The following is a 14,415-nucleotide window of genomic DNA, read 5'->3' as shown; positions in this document are numbered from 1 at the left end:
AATGGTGTGGGTTGGAAGGGACCTTAAAGATCACCTAGTTCCAACACCCTGCCATGGGGTTGGGGGTTGGTGGGACATCTCCCACCAGACCAAATTGCCCAAAGCCCCATCCAGTCTGGCCTTGAACACCTCCAGGGATGGGGCATTCACAGCTTCTCTGGGCAGCCTGCTCCAGTGCCTCACCACCCTCTGAGTAAAGAATTTCCTCCTAACATCTAATATAAATCTCCCCTCTTATTTTAAAACCATCCTCCTTGTCCTATCACCATATGCCCATGTAAAAAACTGCGTAAGACCCATGGTAAATCCTAATGTAACTAGCAGAATGTGGGTATGCATTGTGAGGGTCCACCATGGTGAAGGTGGCAAAGGAGCTGAAAACTGTGTCCAGAGCAGTACACATGGTAATCATAAATTATTTTAGGTAACCATGTTCCTGGAAGAATTTATGATTTCTTTGGAAGCAAAACAAAACAAAAAAAAATTATTGCAGCCTCCTGAAGTAGAAGCTTTAGTTTATGCTGTTGATTTCTTTTGAAAGCTACTGATGGAGAAGAACATAAAATTCCTGGCAGTAAAGCAAGACAGACAGGGAGGGATGAGAAGTCAGAAGGGATCTAGAAATTTAGAATGCTACCAGTAAATTCTTCTTCATACTCTTTCTCCTAAATCACTTCACATTTCTCAAGCAGCCATTCATGTACTTTTCCACCCTCCCAGTTTTTTTCCCAAGAGATTTTCGGGTTCGTTTGGATAATACCCAAGGGACCGTGTCACTGACACCATCATGGGCCAGTGTGGACTCCTTTTGAATGAAAAACGGGAAGTGTGTGTAGGACAGAAAGGACTCACAAATAAGTGTATATTCCCTCCTTCCTCAGCTAGCAGGCATCTGTAAACTTGTACGACTCATTTCTGCTTTGCATAGCTGTACCTGATTTCATATGTTTTGAGGTAAGTTTGTGCAACATATCAGCTGGAAGGAAAGTGGGAAGCTGCTAATATAACAAGTAATTGAAGTGTGTGCTTATCTAATGAGCACAAATAAACAGTGCTGTTGCCTTTGCGTGGTTTAAAGTGACAGCTATCTCTTCATGAGAGCTGATGCGTGAAACAAAGAGTAGACAGCCCTGACATATAACATAGTTGTGCCCTCTCTGCCATTGAAATTAATTTCAGGAAATAAATTACCTCTTCAGGACAATTTTTCAAGTCATCTGAGATTTTGTCACGTGGCACGTAACAATAGCTCTCATGTAATAGAGTAATTGAAACAGCATTTTATTTACCAATACTTGCATCCGTTCATCCTCTAATAATGATGCTGTAGAACAAATGATGAAGCTTTAGGTACACTCATTAACTTGTGGAGTTAAACAGCTAGCATGTTCAGTCAGCTTCAACTGAACAGCAAAAGCAACTATATATATATATTTAATAAATGATTGGCCAGATTTTTCTCTATGCAAGAAAAAACTAATAGCTAGGTAGGAATCTCTGTTTCCAATTGAAGAAAGGCTCCTTAAGAGCATCCTGAACTTCTCAGGGGCTAAAGGATGCTGAAGGAAAACAGTCTTTTTTAAGCAGCCCACTGCCACATTGCTTCCAGCTCCCTGCTTCCCTGACAGACTCAGCCAAACCAAGAAATCCATTGCTCAATGGATGACAACACTGGCAAAGCTGAGTCAACATCAGTAACATAAGAGGTTGACTCAAGCAGCTAGTCAAAATGTAATCCCTTGTAGGCATTATTTCAATTAAATTAAATTCTTTCAATCTGGAAGAGAAATTCTGAAGTATCTCAATATGTCTTTCTTACAAGTGAGGAATGTACTCACTTGTGAGAAAATGCAAGGTCTTACCTTCTTGACCTCAGCAATAGGAAACTGTTTTTTTATTTCACTGCTCTCTGACCAGAAGACCTCTTTGCCTAAGGGCTACATGTTGAAAAGATTGATTTATTCTTCCCAGATCAGTCTGCTGCTGCTGCCTAATGGATAAACCTACCAGATGCCTTGTGGTGAGGTGGTGCAGGGAGTGGAAATGGAGGGAGGAGGGTAGGATAGGGAAAGGGGAGAAAAAAAGGAAGGCAAAGTTAACACCGGGCAGCCAGCAAAGGTGTTATGTTCTGGACTGATCTAGCCAAAGGGAGTAAAATCAGGAGAGTAGGTGGCAGGAAAATGCACTCAGCTGAGACAGACAAGCACTTTCACGTCCCTCCTTCTGTACTCTCATTGTTTTCCACTTTCTATCAGTAAGGCAAAAATCCAACAAAGTGACTCATCTCAGTTTGTAGGAAAAACCCCACCCTCCCTTCATACCTCTGTCTCGTCCTTCCTAAGCAACCTAACACTTTGAATAGGAACAGAGAAATTACTCCAGAGAAAGCTTCACCTTGTCTTCCATTTTCGAGGTCAAAAGTAATTAAAAAATAAATAAATACATTTTATCAGCACCGAGCAAAAGCATGTTTTTTACTTAAATAAAAATAACGTTTTACTTAGTATAAAGGCATCCAGATACTTCAGAAAGTGGAAAGCAGCCCTGTGGAAAGCAGCAAGAGTTAACTACGGACTGCCACAGGACCCATGTGTCGTTGGTAGGATACAGCGTCTTCCCTGGATTGCTCCAAGCACAGCTGGTGGTCTGTGAAGGATGGCAGAAAGCTCTTGCAGTGCCTCGGAGTTGTGCACACCCTCAGAAGGCAGGGACAACTGGAAAGGGTGAGGTAACACATTTTGCAGTGAGCTCTGATTTTGTTGTGCTTACTACACCTGATCCCAATGGAAATTTTATCCCGCTTAAAGCTGATCCCAAAGGAATCTTAGTGTTCATGCTGTGCTACGTGTGAGGCATCTTTAGCTAGTCAGTAACTTTATTGCCAGGATATTCAGACTTTGAACGTGCTGTACAAACACACTGGAAGATACAATGCTTTTCCAAAAAAAAAAAAGCCTGACAACATTCACATACCGTATCTCATAATCTTTCAATATTACTTGCAAATTCCATCCTGCATTCATGATGTGCAATAAAAACAACTGCTTTATTTTATGCTAGGCAAGATGTGAAACAGGCATCTGTTTTGTATTTTTGATATAACTGAAATGTTGAGACCAGTCCGAATGAATTGTGTGGCTGGATGAGGCAGTCATTTAAGTCTGTATCCTGATGGCTTAGAGGAGAGTGTAAGACTCATCCTGGGGGTCACAAACACTCAGGCTGGAACAGGTTTATCTCCTTCAACCCCTTACTCCAAGAAAGGCCAGCTTTGAGATTAGATCAGGTTGCTCAGGGCATTATCCAGGTGAGTCCTGAATATCTCACAAGATGGACATCCCCCCACCTCTCTGGATAGCCTCTTCCAATGCTTGGTCACCCCGCAGGAGATCAACCTTTTCCTCCCATCTGACCAGCCCAGACCATGGCTGCTGGCTCGTCTTCCATCACTGAGGACCTCCGAGAGGAGCCTGCACTTGGGAGAAGTGAGTAAAACTTGTTGTAAAAGAGAGAAAATAATTGTTACAGTTTGCCAAGTTGTGTCTTGACGTCTTGGTATTTCATTCAACTTAAATGATTGACCAAGAAGAGGTCTACCATGATCAGCATATGGCAGTATAGCAGTGACCATATTTCATTACAAAGACAGTATTATCCACTTAAAATTCTGAGGTGTTTGAAGAGTTTTCTATTTTCCCTCCAGTGCTCTTTCCTTTGTATTGAATACGAAGGGCCATTTGAGACAGTATCACCCATTTCCTTGCCTTTCATTACATCCTTCTTCATTAGACTTCCTTGTAATATTCTCAGGTTTCAACTGAAACAAGTATCTTTGCAGATTTTGCTAATTCACTGTTCACTAACTGTTTTTTTTTTTTTCTTTTCAAATTTCCAAGTATTTAATGTTATACAGGTCAACTGTTGAAGCTTAATGTTTTTAAATATTTTGACATTTCTCATATTTTACTGTCCTGAAAATTGATTTCTCAGTCCTTGTCTATTTCCTGTCTCATGGCCAGATTTGTAGCTCTCACAAGATTCTGCATTTTTATAGCTGCTAAGTAAGGATTTCCTCAAAGGTTTTTGAGTGATTAACTACATTATATTCTCCTTTATCCTTTTCTTTTTTTTCACGTCAAATGACCAATTAAAACTTTGTCAGTTACATGCACAAGGCTTACTGGCTCCTGAATCTCTGGATCACTCAGAAAGATTTTTTTTTTTAATCTGAAAACAAAACCAAAACAGAACAAAACAGATCCTTAGCGTCTTGGTTACCCTTAACCCCTGGCACATAACTAGATTTCAGTAAGAAATTAACATATCTATTTTTATAGGTAATATATATTACTTTATACATTGTGTAATACATGCAGAATGCAACATATATAAATGTGTATAGATAAATGGGTTACATTATACAATATATGTAATATAAATATAGTAAATGAGTGTAGTATATTATATAACCTATGAATACTTAACATATCTATATGTAATACATTATGAGCTATATCACAATATGAATATAAAATAGGTACAATTTATAAAAAAAAATAAGTACTATATATCAAAGTAAAATTCTAAAATATTAAAGCATAAATGAATCAGTCATTTAACATATATTCAAATCAATAAGATGAAATGCTTGTATACCCATATAAAACACATTACATATAGAGTATGCATTAATGTTATTTTTTTGATATATTTATGACATGTTATATACTACATCAGGGTTTAATTTGTATGCTTACAGGCTCTTGACACTCAACCAATGGGACCTTTATGGAAGAGGCTATTCTTTTTTGTGTGTCGTTTTGGTTTTGTACCTGCCGTTTTGTTCAACACATTGCTCTGCTGCTTCCTGTCCTTGTAAGACACCCTCATTACTCACAAGCCCAGAACTGGCTTGTCTTCAACATTGTCTGCAGACAAAGTTGCCATTAAGAAATCATATAGCTTGCTAGCAATACCCTTAATTGCTCCTTTAAGCACTCAGGGGATCAGCTCTTCTGTGGACACATTTCCCTCAGGAGCTGGAATATAACCAGTAAGTGCATCAGTGCTTAAATGTATTGTGCACTCCTTAAAAGCCATTGTTTTAGCGTTATGCAGGCACACAATCCTCAGGTGCATCTTTTCCTTTCAGCATGGCATATTTGATCTTCAAAATCCTCTAACACTCTGCTCATCCAAAGCCAGCTGCCATTTCCGCATTTGCTTATTGTTCCTTCATGTTGTGGGGTTTCTGTTCTCCTCAGAAAGCTTCCCCAGCTTTCCAGGTTCCTCCCACCCAGCGTGTACGCTCACAGCTATTTCACGCTCACAGCTACTTCATTTCCTCGCTAGGAAGCAGTTTTTGAATGGGCGCATCCACATGAGAATGAGCGGATAGCATTTAAGAGGATATTCACGGGCAGACCTCTAGGCAAAGAAAGCCCTGCAGGGGTACCTGCTGAGGGCAGTGGTTTTCATTTGATATATGCAATGGTTCTGAGAAAGCATTTCTTGTGCTCCAGTCAGTCCCAAACCCTGCTTCTCCAAGCTCCTGGGCCCATCCTACGTCCTTAAGTGGTGCTGTGCCAGTGTGTTTGAAGTTTGTTGAACAAGGTCACCTCCTCTGAAGAATGTTTATGTAACAGGAACTTGCAGCGCTGTCGTCACGGGCTGCATATGCTTTGGTTCTTTTGACAGGTTGTTTCTGGGCCATCTCTTACATGTTCTGTATATAAGGGCAATTTGTCGCTGCTGGCATTCATCTTCCATACATAAGGAACTGAGCAGCTCTAGAGCTAGAGCCAATCTTTCTATCTTTGACTTTCAAGCTCTGGTGGCAAATATAATGGCTTTCCAGTAATCACGATGCATTTGTTAAAATCCTGTCTGCAGCCCTTGCATAGAAACAATAGTCGACAGCTTTGCTTGGTGCTACCAGTCATAAATGTAAGTGTCCTTACCAGCTCTTTGAGACTTTTGACTTCTTTTTGTGATCAGCATCTGCTACTCATTTTTGCACAGTAAGGCCCTTCCACTGGATATTTTAACAGTTAGCCTAACGGAAAGGTAACTTTCACGTAAGTCTCTACACATTCTCCCTGTAAATCAATGGTAATTTGTTGGCAATCACTCATTTCAAACTGAGATCTCCCTGTTCTCTCATGTACCATCTTTTTTTTTTTTTTTCCTTGTCTTAAACAAGCATAGTGTAGTTCAGGAAAATGCAGTATTTCAGTGCAGCTGTGTAAATGGTGAGCTGACTTGTTCAGCTGAACATCCTCCCTACAGGAGTGGGCAAGCAGTTGCCCAGAGAGGTGGTGGAGTCTCCATCTGGAGGCATTCCCAATACCTACCTGGGCCTTCAGCAACCTGCTTGAGCCTCAAAGCTGGCCCTTCTTGGTGCAGGGGCTGCACTACGTAACCTCCAGCAGTGCCTGCCAACCCAACTTGTTCCATTAATTCCATGTTTCTGTGTCCTCTGTTTGGTGGACAGGGTCGATTTGAAATATAGCTTGGTTTACCTCACAATATAGCCTGGAAATCAGTCTAGGGAGACAGAAAATTATGTCAGCTTTTCACAGACAGTTGACACAAAGAATATTGGCAAATACCCTGATTCGTGATATTTACCTTTTCAGACCAAATCTGACATGCCATGCTTTTCTATGAACTTCGGGAAAGGATTATACTGAGTTCTGCTCTCCTTTCAGTATGGTACACAGAGGTCAGTGGGGTTACTCTGCTATCACTGTGCTGTACCAAGACACACCGTAATACAAAATCTTAATGTTCTATCCTGTGCTCAAATTTCTCAGAAAGCCCCCAAAATTATTTCCCACCATTAATCTTACATTATCCCTATTATTTCTTCTCAGAGAGAACAGCACATTCTCTGTAATTGCATGATCGGAGATTTGAAATTATTTTAATGGTGCAAAGCTTTTACGTAACATCAATTCTTAATAAACGTGTCACTTCCATGACCTGTTGCAGTTTGTCACAGGAAGCATTAAAGAGCTAGTTAATATTTGAGGGTTTTGAGTTGGTTATTTGAGTTTTCCTGAACATTGGATGTGGATTCAAATCCATAAGAAACAGATAAATTGTGTGTCAATGGTGATGACACTTTTCATTATTTGATACACTTTTCTAGACTTTTCTGTAGCTCATTTTTTTTTCAGTGCAAGGTATAGCAATACTGCTTGAAAAGGTTTTGCTAAAAACAAAACAACACAACATTTTTTAGAAAGAAAACCCAGATTAGCTAATTTGCTTCTGATATTATCCAGCTGCTGAAGTCCCACCCCCAGGCAAGTAAAGTTCAGTTGCCTTAATATTGTTTCTGACTGCCTGCAAGATGTTCCAGAGCATCAGAAACATCTCCACAGTGCTGGGTGACATCACGTGGGACCTACCGGAGACTCAGCAGCACACACGTGTTACTTTTCTCCACAATTTGTTTTTAAGATGGTCTCACAAGCCACCTAGAACAAACAAAGCATGCTTGCTATCAACATCTTCCAACAGCATTCCTTTCCTAGAGAGGAATTTCCCAGCCTCCTTGAAACATACTGTAGTCCAGCCAGGATTAGTGCCTCACAGCCTGGCATTCCCTTAGTGCCTTGACTTCCTTTCCAAAATGAAATAACTGAGAAACTGCAAATCCTGATTTTACCACACATCAATCCTCAATGTCTTAAATTCCCTCTGGTCAAAGTTCAGGCCCAGCACAGGTGTACTGAGTGTCGGGGTGGATGGCCAAAGTCAAAGGGAGCTGGGCTTTCCTGTACTGTCTAGTAACCAGATAATTCTGCCCCGATTTCAGGTTTTTGCAGGAAATGAAAATGTCCTACAATTGCTCAAATCTACTCTTACTATCTGAGACTCATAGTCACTACATAGAGCTCATATTCTGCCTCTAGAGAAAACATAACATTTACGGCTGAGCATATGACTTAATAAAACCAGGAACAATTCAGATCTGTAGATACCTCACATTGTTTATGTACTGCAGCCTCTTCAGCTAGAAATGCAGCATTTTGAAACGCGGGACACAGTTCACCAGCCCTGTACTTTTTGTAGTGCTATTGTAATAACAGTATGGAAAGGCAATACAAAAAGCCAGGGAGGAGGCTCACTTCTAGCACGGCAATCTAACCTTATCAATTTCAACTAGTTTCAACTCAGTCATCTTTTATACTCTGATTTACAAAATAGTTGAACGATTCCTTCTGCATTTTTGCAGATTCCACTGAATTAACTGAATTAGCAATACCGAACTATTGTACAGTCAGTGGGGAACCTGATGACTGTGTTGTTAAACCACTGCCCTCAGGATTGTCATAAGTTCAAAATGCAATATTATTTCTAAATTGCCAGAGGGTATGTAAAGGTAGTACTGAGCAGAAGAGACCCAGATATCTGTGATTCTGTGCATTACCATAGACATCCACCCAAGGAGCAATTGTAGAACCAGAAAGAGCAGATGTTTTTGAGAGACTGAAAGAAAGGAGCCAGGAAATGACGGAACAATCAGCTTAACTTCAAGGCTGTCATTCTGGCACCTTCCACAAGCTCTAAATTACTTTTACTATAACAATAAAAAATAGAAATCCAAATAACCTAAGCTGATTCTGCAGCAATTTCCTCCCCCCCCCCCCCCCCCAAGAAAATTTATTACTAAGGTGTAAAACACGTTTTTAATGTGTTTATAAAGGCCTCTTCAACTCACAGCTGAATGCACTTTTAATTCTACACTTAAAAAAGAAAAAAAAAGAAAAAAAAAAGAAAAAAAAGAAAAAAAAGAACAACCTCAGATTGAAAGCTAGGAAATTATAGGAAGTAGAAATACATAATAAAATAAGTTTACTATAAACTCAATAAGGTCTGTGCCTACGCAAGTGACAGATGTAAAAACAGGAAACAGATCAACTGAGACTGCAAAACATGAGGTGATGTTAAGATGTCTGTGGCACAAGAGAAGTAGCAATGTTCAACCCATTTGGAAAGTGAGGGGTGTCTTTCACTTTATCCTTGTAAAAGAAGGTGTCAACTCATTGTTTCTGCGGATTTGTGCTTAATACCCTATAAGCACTAAGAAGGGGCGTTACAGAAGATGGAGGGAGCTTTCCTCAGAAAAGATCCATATCTGACTACGGGCCTGTACCGCCCCGCTGCACCTGTTTTATCTGTGGGAGAAGGTAAAGCTCCAAAGAAGTATGATCTCCTCTTTCTCTGCAGTTTGGAGAGCATTTTCATCAACATGGCAGGTAACCTATTGCAAACAGTGAGACCTGACTGCATGGTAAGGGCCTTACACCAAGTAGTGCACGTCCTCTGCTACCTTGGCTATCTCGAGGCCTCTCAGCAACGGACCAAGCCTAAGGAAACCCATTATCTTCCACCCATCCTGCTATCACAGTCATCCTTTTTGTTAATTGTTTCCTAGGCAGCTGAAGAAGGTGACTGGATTCTACTTCTCTGATGAAACACCATCTTCTAAAACCCTGACTGGGATGTCAGGCTAAGGCAGACACACACACACAAATCCGGGAAGGGCCTCAGGCAAGGGGATGAGAAGCAGTTTGCATCGCCGTTTCGTTAGTACTTAGAGACTGTCCCCAAGAGCCAGACAGTAAGACTCAAAGCTCTCAAACACCCCTTGCTTGTAGGACATATGTGTGTGGGAAGTGGACGAAGCTGGGAGCTTCTGCTGGTTCCTTTTTTTTTTTAAAAAATGGTGCAGTCATGACCTTTAGCTCCATTTTCTGCACTGCAGACAGAAGCTGAGGAACACGTTTTCTACCTCCACAGCCCAGATTTCTAGGAAATTTTACTGGTCCACTGAGAGATCATGAGGCATTCACACAACTTCTAACCCCTTTCTGCATTATGAGGAACATATTTTAAATTGGGAAAAAAAAAAAAAAAAAAAGTAACTTTGCATTAAAAATGATCCCTGCAATTAATATGGTAATTTTAAAAATCACCCTTCAAAATAACTGACATTATTTATCATCGTGAATATGCCACCACATAAAAAGCTCTTCACCCATGATTACTGAAAAAACTTTGCACAAAACTGGTTATATTTTCTCGTTGTTTACTAAATTGGAACATTTCACACATCTACAAGGATTTTTTTCTGTCATCGCGAGAAAAGCAATTTGAAAAATAAGAATATGAAAATGAAGTTATAAGGCATGGAAAACCACCAAGAAAATTCTAGAATAAGTGCAGAAGCATAAATGTAATGAAAATTCAGAGTTATGAAGTAGCCAGGGGGGTTGAGGGCAGTGATTGTTTCCATCTGCTGATAGTTTGTGAGGCTGTACCCACAGTACAGCCCATTACAGTACAGCCCAATAGGTCCCCATTAGAAAAATTGTCAACATACTGGAGAGGTCCACCAGTCAAGACCCACCAAGAGGGTTAGGGGGCTAGTCTATATTGAACAAGGAGAGGAGAGAGCTGGGTTCGTGTAAGCCTAGAGAAAAGGCTCCCCCCCTTAACCAAGGGGTTTTTGAGTACTTTTGAGTAATTTGAGTACTTTGTATTTCTTCAGGGAATGCTAGTGCCTCAATTCTACCCCCCAAAACTAGATGTAAGCATTAGCGAACCCATGTTGGAATTGGGATAATCAATTTCTCTGTAGTAAACTGTACACTTAAAAGTCACAAAAAACGCTTACCCAGTTCATCTCTCTGCTTGTTTTTAAGTGCCTGACTTCAATCTTCCACAAGGTCTTTAACAGTTCCATCTGCTAACTTTTTATTTTAGCATTTTCTTGCAGTTACAGAGGATGCTGGTTGGAAGGGACCTCTGGAGGTTTCTAGCCCAACCCCATGTTCAGAACGGGACTGTAATAAACACTCAGTCACGTCAGCTGTGACTTTGGCTGACTCTTGAAAACCTCTGAGGAGGGAGATTCCATTGAAATGTCATTATATCAAGAAACAATACATTGTAGAGTTGTCTAAACTATTTTTTTTTTTTTTGTCAAATATGTTGACTTCTGTACATTTATTGTAACCCTGGAAGCCAAAAAGAAATCTGATGTTTGAGTAATGACTGCAGATGAGGCATTATGAATGCTAGATACATTCAGAGTTTTGCACTGCTGCTCTGTTTGGAAGGAAGCCAAACAGCAGATGATAGAATAAATATAAATGAAAGTGCATCTCTTTCCCTAAGTGACAACAAATTGCTCTGGGTTACTCATATAAAGAAAAAAAAGCAGCATTAAAGGCAAACCTGTATGTAGTCAACAACCTGCTTAAACGTAACTGAATAGAAATACCAGGTGCAGAAGTAAGAAAACTTAATTAACATTCAAAACAAGGAGCCATCCTGCGAGTAGTAGACAAGACTACAATTGAAGAACAATCCTGAGGTTTGCTGCCGTGGCTGTCCCATCTATCTTCCATAACAGGGGTTTTCACTCTCTCGTGATGCCTGAACGCTTTCCCAGCCACTCTCACTACCTGTCAGTGTTCAGGTTACAGAGCTTGCTTCAGGGGAAGGCGAAAAAAAAATATGTGCCATGCTATGAGTGCATCAAGCCGACTTTATCAGGATGCTCAATGGCAGTAACGAAACGGCCATGCTGCCCGCACTGCTGTGTTGGAGCTTGTTTACAAGACTCGTCCTGCAAAGACACCACGGCACAACCACGTGCTGACCTTGGCTCTGCCAGCAATGCGGCGTGAGCACGCAACTGCTTGTTTTCTCCAGGCTGGAGTTTTCCCACTGGGAGAAAGCAGCACGCTGGTTGCCCTTTGCTGCGGCCCAGGACAGGGGTTGTCACGGGAGCTGAATCAGTTCCTTTCACTGCAAATGCTTTTCTTTGCAAAGTCCCACTGACTTCTGATAGGCTTCAGATGTTTAAGGAAAAAAAATAAATAATCCTGGTGCCAAGAGATTACAGTATATTAATTCAGAGGCAAAACGAACTGTCAGAATTCTAACAAACTTCCAGAGAAACAACTAACATGAGGTAAACGCTGAAAACAGGGCTACAAAACATTATCCACTTCCTTTTCTAATTTTCTCATGCAATTGATTATTTTCTAGCAGCACCTAGCACTTCTTCTGAGCGCATCTCTGAGCAGAACCTAATCAGAGTATTCTTCCAGATGCAATAAATTTTTTATTTCTTCTCTATCACATTTAAAATGCCCTGCCACCAGTGCAAATATCTACAGTCCCTGTGCTTCTAAAAAATGGCAAACTAGAAAAAAGTCTAAAGACATTTAATAGGAGCTGTTTACAAGGATGGACTTAATTCATTAACTGCAAACCCAGTCATTTTGAAGACTTTTACATTCTCACACCTACCAAGAATATTCATCACCTCTCTTCCTTTTAGACTGTTCAATTATCATTTATGCAGCAACCAATGCTCAAAACCACCCAAGTAGAGGTTCAGTCATCTGACCATCAGAATCACAGAAGCACATACCTCGCAGAGAAAGACAAATACACAGCTTTTCATTGGAGTTCCAGCCTGGGAAGCCAGGACAGTGTTTTCAGCCACTGCCTAGCATCTTGGGCTTCTTTCTGTCAGTCAGGGCAAGAATAACTAACTAGGACAGAGCAACCACAATAAGCAAACTAGCAGTATTTCAACAAACAAAGTGTCTGTGTAGTGTTGTTGTTTGTTGGAGGGGGTGGTGTTGTTTCTGAAATAGAGTAAAACTGCTGATCAGTGTAAGAAAAGTAGATTCCCAGTTTCTTGGCTCAAATTTCCCATTACACTTGACAGAAGAAAAAGAAAAAAAAAAAAAACACACTAAAAAGAGCAAAATTTTGTAGATATTGCAGGAAAAGGGGACTACTCAAAGAATTTAAAATGGTCCAGATGTGGGCTCTTCATCTATTACGTTATACCTGATTTAAATAAGTTAATGATCTGACTGCACTTTTAGTTCCCAGACATTAACTTTCTATTGTCATTTTAGTCTGACAGTGGCAAGCTGTCCAAAACAAAAAAAAAGCCACCAGGACTGTTCCTTTTTTATACAGATAGCTTTCTGCCCATTGTTGCAATCAGCTGTATCAAGTATTCTCATCAGCTGAACCTGCCAATGGAAACCTTTGCAGAGTCACAGATTGAAACAAAGCTTAATTTACTGCTCAAAGGCACCAACAGATGAAGTAGAAGCAGACATCAGTTCTGATTTCTTTACATAATTTTTGACCTTCTGATAATCTGCGGACATCATTAGACCATAAAAATAATGGCTGTGTTATAATTAGTCCTTAGGGCTGAGTACTGCAGACTGCATGATACTGATCTTCCAACTCTTACTCCACTTCAAATACCCAATATGTAAAAAAAAATGCAAACATGAAAACTAATACTAATTTCACGCTTTAAGTTGGATGCTGCTGCATCAGCAGGATTTCTTCTTTCATATCTTGATAGAATTAAAAATTATACTTTATATATACTTCATTTCAAAAGAGTATTCCGCTACGCAGGACCTGTCAAAAAGCCACCCATCCAACTACAGCTCTCAGCTCAAGGAATGAACTCAAACCTTGGTTGTGGATATGTACAATAGAGCATTTAGCCCTGACAAGCAAAATACAAGGGTAAGAACGTTTTTATTAACCTATTTTACGAACTCTCAAGAGGAAAATGAGTCCTGTCAATGCTTTTTCACTGGATGAGACTTAGCATCTTACCAGAGGACGTGTCACTATTTCAGTTTTACACCTCTCCCTCAAGAATACACCCTGTGATGAAGTAGTTCAAGGGCAGGCATCAGAAAGGCCATTGTAGCAAGGTACAGCAAATGGATCTAAGCCACGTTAGGACTTCATGAGGAAAAGCAAACATTGTAAATTTAGTTTGACAAGCAGCACAAATATTTGCATCACGTGGTTCTACTGGAGGACAATAACTTGTACCACCAGTCACTTTCCTTTCAGGTCAACTTGATAAAAGTAGAAAGAAACTAAGCCACAAAGGGTGGAATGTAAATTATAAACTTTGAGGACAGCCAAGGAATTTTTTTTAGTCAGCTTATGTAAATCAACCTTTTTGGCCCCAAATAACCTCTTTTAAACATCTACTCTATGACAATATACATACTGCTTTTAAAAAAAAAGTATTATTTCAGCTATAAACAAGTATCTTGCAGACATTAGGGACAGCTCCCATTTGATGAAATGACTGAGAAACAGATGACTACTGTAGCCATGAGGGACAGTCACAGACTCTTTCAGGCACAATTCAAGACACTAGTCTGAAACATGCTCAGTGCACCTGAAGATCTAGTTAAAGACATTTCATCTCCCTGACGAAGAATTTACAACTCTGAAGAAAAATACCAGACACCACTTTCTCACAAAATGCATTCTGCATTTTTTTTGCCAGGATGCTGCACATTACTTTATTTTGTATAAATC

General features: G+C 40.1%; 2 long non-coding RNA genes across 2 annotated transcripts; one reads left to right on the top strand and one right to left on the bottom strand.

The window, feature by feature from the left end:
* The first annotated feature begins 247 nt into the window (after positions 1–247).
* On the top strand, positions 248–7,032 carry LOC118162162. The gene is made up of 2 exons (XR_004748323.1): positions 248–3,485; positions 5,353–7,032. It is a non-coding gene; the product is annotated as an uncharacterized LOC118162162 (long non-coding RNA).
* Positions 6,182–7,923, bottom strand: LOC118162159. Its single transcript, XR_004748321.1, has 3 exons — positions 7,416–7,923; positions 6,631–6,753; positions 6,182–6,546 (listed from the first exon to the last, which is right to left on the bottom strand). It is a non-coding gene; the product is annotated as an uncharacterized LOC118162159 (long non-coding RNA).
* Positions 7,924–14,415: the final 6,492 nt, after the last annotated feature.

The sequence above is a fragment of the Oxyura jamaicensis genome, chromosome 2, assembly GCF_011077185.1.
Source record: "Oxyura jamaicensis isolate SHBP4307 breed ruddy duck chromosome 2, BPBGC_Ojam_1.0, whole genome shotgun sequence".
In the NCBI taxonomy this organism is placed as follows: Eukaryota; Metazoa; Chordata; class Aves; order Anseriformes; family Anatidae; genus Oxyura; species Oxyura jamaicensis.
This window is presented reverse-complemented; position numbering and strand designations above follow the sequence as displayed.